Source organism: Styela clava, unplaced genomic scaffold, assembly GCF_964204865.1.
Source record: "Styela clava unplaced genomic scaffold, kaStyClav1.hap1.2 HAP1_SCAFFOLD_250, whole genome shotgun sequence".
NCBI classification, from domain to species: Eukaryota; Metazoa; Chordata; class Ascidiacea; order Stolidobranchia; family Styelidae; genus Styela; species Styela clava.
This window is the reverse complement of record NW_027556733.1, coordinates 10,001-14,547: the sequence shown is the minus strand read 5'-3', so window position 1 is coordinate 14,547 and position 4,547 is coordinate 10,001. Positions and strand designations below refer to the sequence as shown.

The window sequence follows — 4,547 nt, the reverse complement described above, 5'->3', positions numbered from 1 at the left end:
GTGGCTGGCGGGCGAGAGAGTGCTGCGTCGCCGGCATCGGCGTCGAAAGAAGCCGAGCCGAAAAAAGTTTAAGTACAAACGTGCAAGCATACTAACCTAACCCTAGGTAAGGCATGTCAGAGCGAAAGACAGTAATTTCGAATGAGCCAAGAAAGAGCGGTGCGGGGCCGGTCGGAGCGCACCCTTTTCTCGGTGGCTGGCGGGCGAGAGAGTGCTGCGTCGCCGGCATCGGCGTCGAAAGAAGCCGAGCCAAAAAAAGTTAAAGTACAAACGTGCAAGCATACTAACCTAACCCTAGGTAAGGCATGTCAGAGCGAAAGACAGTAATTTCGAATGAGCCAAGAAAGAGCGGTGCGGGGCCGGTCGGAGCGCACCCTTTTCTCGGTGGCTGGCGGGCGAGAGAGTGCTGCGTCGCCGGCATCGGCGTCGAAAGAAGCCGAGCCAAAAAAAGTTAAAGTACAAACGTGCAAGCATACTAACCTAACCCTAGGTAAGGCATGTCAGAGCGAAAGACAGTAATTTCGAATGAGCCAAGAAAGAGCGGTGCGGGGCCGGTCGGAGCGCACCCTTTTCTCGGTGGCTGGCGGGCGAGAGAGTGCTGCGTCGCCGGCATCGGCGTCGAAAGAAGCCGAGCCAAAAAAAGTTAAAGTACAAACGTGCAAGCATACTAACCTAACCCTAGGTAAGGCATGTCAGAGCGAAAGACAGTAAACTCGAATGAGCCAAGAAAGAGCGGTGCGGGGCCGGTCGGAGCGCACCCTTTTCTCGGTGGCTGGCGGGCGAGAGAGTGCTGCGTCGCCGGCATCGGCGTCGAAAGAAGCCGAGCCGAAAAAAGTTAAAGTACAAACGTGCAAGCATACTAACCTAACCCTAGGTAAGACATGTCAGAGCGAAAGACAGTAATTTCGAATGAGCCAAGAAAGAGCGGTGCGGGGCCGGTCGGAGCGCACCCTTTTCTCGGTGGCTGGCGGGCGAGAGAGTGCTGCGTCGCCGGCATCGGCGTCGAAAGAAGCCGAGCCGAAAAAAGTTTAAGTACAAACGTGCAAGCATACTAACCTAACCCTAGGTAAGGCATGTCAGAGCGAAAGACAGTAATTTCGAATGAGCCAAGAAAGAGCGGTGCGGGGCCGGTCGGAGCGCACCCTTTTCTCGGTGGCTGGCGGGCGAGAGAGTGCTGCGTCGCCGGCATCGGCGTCGAAAGAAGCCGAGCCAAAAAAAGTTAAAGTACAAACGTGCAAGCATACTAACCTAACCCTAGGTAAGGCATGTCAGAGCGAAAGACAGTAATTTCGAATGAGCCAAGAAAGAGCGGTGCGGGGCCGGTCGGAGCGCACCCTTTTCTCGGTGGCTGGCGGGCGAGAGAGTGCTGCGTCGCCGGCATCGGCGTCGAAAGAAGCCGAGCCAAAAAAAGTTAAAGTACAAACGTGCAAGCATACTAACCTAACCCTAGGTAAGGCATGTCAGAGCGAAAGACAGTAAACTCGAATGAGCCAAGAAAGAGCGGTGCGGGGCCGGTCGGAGCGCACCCTTTTCTCGGTGGCTGGCGGGCGAGAGAGTGCTGCGTCGCCGGCATCGGCGTCGAAAGAAGCCGAGCCGAAAAAAGTTAAAGTACAAACGTGCAAGCATACTAACCTAACCCTAGGTAAGACATGTCAGAGCGAAAGACAGTAATTTCGAATGAGCCAAGAAAGAGCGGTGCGGGGCCGGTCGGAGCGCACCCTTTTCTCGGTGGCTGGCGGGCGAGAGAGTGCTGCGTCGCCGGCATCGGCGTCGAAAGAAGCCGAGCCGAAAAAAGTTTAAGTACAAACGTGCAAGCATACTAACCTAACCCTAGGTAAGGCATGTCAGAGCGAAAGACAGTAATTTCGAATGAGCCAAGAAAGAGCGGTGCGGGGCCGGTCGGAGCGCACCCTTTTCTCGGTGGCTGGCGGGCGAGAGAGTGCTGCGTCGCCGGCATCGGCGTCGAAAGAAGCCGAGCCAAAAAAAGTTAAAGTACAAACGTGCAAGCATACTAACCTAACCCTAGGTAAGGCATGTCAGAGCGAAAGACAGTAATTTCGAATGAGCCAAGAAAGAGCGGTGCGGGGCCGGTCGGAGCGCACCCTTTTCTCGGTGGCTGGCGGGCGAGAGAGTGCTGCGTCGCCGGCATCGGCGTCGAAAGAAGCCGAGCCAAAAAAAGTTAAAGTACAAACGTGCAAGCATACTAACCTAACCCTAGGTAAGGCATGTCAGAGCGAAAGACAGTAAACTCGAATGAGCCAAGAAAGAGCGGTGCGGGGCCGGTCGGAGCGCACCCTTTTCTCGGTGGCTGGCGGGCGAGAGAGTGCTGCGTCGCCGGCATCGGCGTCGAAAGAAGCCGAGCCGAAAAAAGTTAAAGTACAAACGTGCAAGCATACTAACCTAACCCTAGGTAAGACATGTCAGAGCGAAAGACAGTAATTTCGAATGAGCCAAGAAAGAGCGGTGCGGGGCCGGTCGGAGCGCACCCTTTTCTCGGTGGCTGGCGGGCGAGAGAGTGCTGCGTCGCCGGCATCGGCGTCGAAAGAAGCCGAGCCGAAAAAAGTTTAAGTACAAACGTGCAAGCATACTAACCTAACCCTAGGTAAGGCATGTCAGAGCGAAAGACAGTAATTTCGAATGAGCCAAGAAAGAGCGGTGCGGGGCCGGTCGGAGCGCACCCTTTTCTCGGTGGCTGGCGGGCGAGAGAGTGCTGCGTCGCCGGCATCGGCGTCGAAAGAAGCCGAGCCAAAAAAAGTTAAAGTACAAACGTGCAAGCATACTAACCTAACCCTAGGTAAGGCATGTCAGAGCGAAAGACAGTAATTTCGAATGAGCCAAGAAAGAGCGGTGCGGGGCCGGTCGGAGCGCACCCTTTTCTCGGTGGCTGGCGGGCGAGAGAGTGCTGCGTCGCCGGCATCGGCGTCGAAAGAAGCCGAGCCAAAAAAAGTTAAAGTACAAACGCGATGCTAATGAGCGAGCCGTTGTCTCGACTAATATGTAGGGGGCGTTCGATCGAGCGTCTGGCTTGAGCGCTTGTCGGCCTAGCAGAACGGTCGCATTGTTATGCCCGGGTTTTAGGCACCGCTGCAGGCGGCCGGCAGAGCTCTTGTTTGTGCGAAACTGAATGGATCGAGCCCGAGAGAGGGCGAGCAAAGAAAAAACGCAAATCGCTCCGCCTGGCACTGCCGGCGAGAGCGTGGACGTCGCGGCCAGCGACTGTCGAAGCTGAGTACGGCCGCAGGCGATCGCCTCGGTCTTAAACGAATGCGACGAGCACGCGCCGGGCGGCCCAGCAAGGGCCGAGCGCAGCTGTCGCAGCTATCTGGTTGATCCTGCCAGTAGTGATATGCTTGTCTCAAAGATTAAGCCATGCAGGTGCAAGTACGAGTTCTCGTAAAGCGAAACTGCGAATGGCTCATTAAATCAGTCTTGGTTTATTTGGTCTCGTAAGCGAAGTGGATAACTGTGGTAATTCTAGAGCTAATACATGCATTAAGCGCCGACTTCGGGAGGCGCGCTTTTATCAGATCAAAACCGACCGGGTTCGTCCTGTGACGTTTGATGACTCTGGATAACCACGCGGATCGTACGGTCTCTGCACCGACGACGTATCATTCAAGTGTCTGCCCTATCAACTGTCGAAGGTACGCTACGTGCCTACCTTTGTGATAACGGGTAACGGGGAATCAGGGTTCGATTCCGGAGAGGGAGCCTGAGAAACGGCTACCACATCCAAGGAAGGCAGCAGGCGCGCAAATTACCCATTCCCGACACGGGGAGGTAGTGACGAAAAATAACAATACAGGACTCTAACGAGGCCCTGTAATTGGAATGAGTACATCCTAAAACTCTTAACGAGTATCCATTGGAGGGCAAGTCTGGTGCCAGCAGCCGCGGTAATTCCAGCTCCAACAGTGTATGCTAAAGTTGTTGCGGTTGAAAAGCTCGTAGTTGGATTTTGGGCGAGCGCCGCCGGTCCGTCGCAAGGCGTGTCACTGGTTGCGTTCGCCTCACCTTCGGTTCTCCGTCGGTGCTCTTGACTGAGTGTCGGCGGTGGCCGATAAGTTTACTTTGAAAAAATTAGAGTGTTCAAAGCAGGCTGTTCGCCTGCATAGTGTTGCATGGAATAATGGAATAGGACCTCGGTTCTATTTTGTTGGTTTTCGGAGCACGAGGTAATGATTAAGAGGGACAGACGGGGGCGTCCGTACTCTGCCGTTAGAGGTGAAATTCTTGGATCGGCGGAAGACGAACTACTGCGAAAGCATTCGCCAAGAATGTTTTCTTTAATCAAGAGCGAAAGTCAGAGGTTCGAAGACGATCAGATACCGTCCTAGTTCTGACTATAAACGATGCCAACTAGCGATCGGGAGGCGTTACCATGACGACCTTTCCGGCAGCTTCCGGGAAACCAAAGTCTTTGGGTTCCGGGGGAAGTATGGTTGCAAAGCTGAAACTTAAAGGAATTGACGGAAGGGCACCACCAGGAGTGGAGCCTGCGGCTTAATTTGACTCAACACGGGGAAACTCACCCGGCCCGGACACAG

At 54.7% G+C, this 4,547-nt stretch overlaps 1 non-coding gene across 1 annotated transcript in view; it reads left to right on the top strand.

Annotated features, from left to right (window-relative positions):
• The first annotated feature begins 3,319 nt into the window (after positions 1-3,319).
• LOC144419684 (small subunit ribosomal RNA) overlaps positions 3,320-4,547 on the top strand; it is a 1,810-nt gene continuing 582 nt past the window's right edge. The window contains exon 1 of the ribosomal RNA XR_013474211.1: positions 3,320-4,547. This exon is cut by the window's right edge and continues 582 nt beyond it. This is a non-coding gene — a ribosomal RNA (small subunit ribosomal RNA).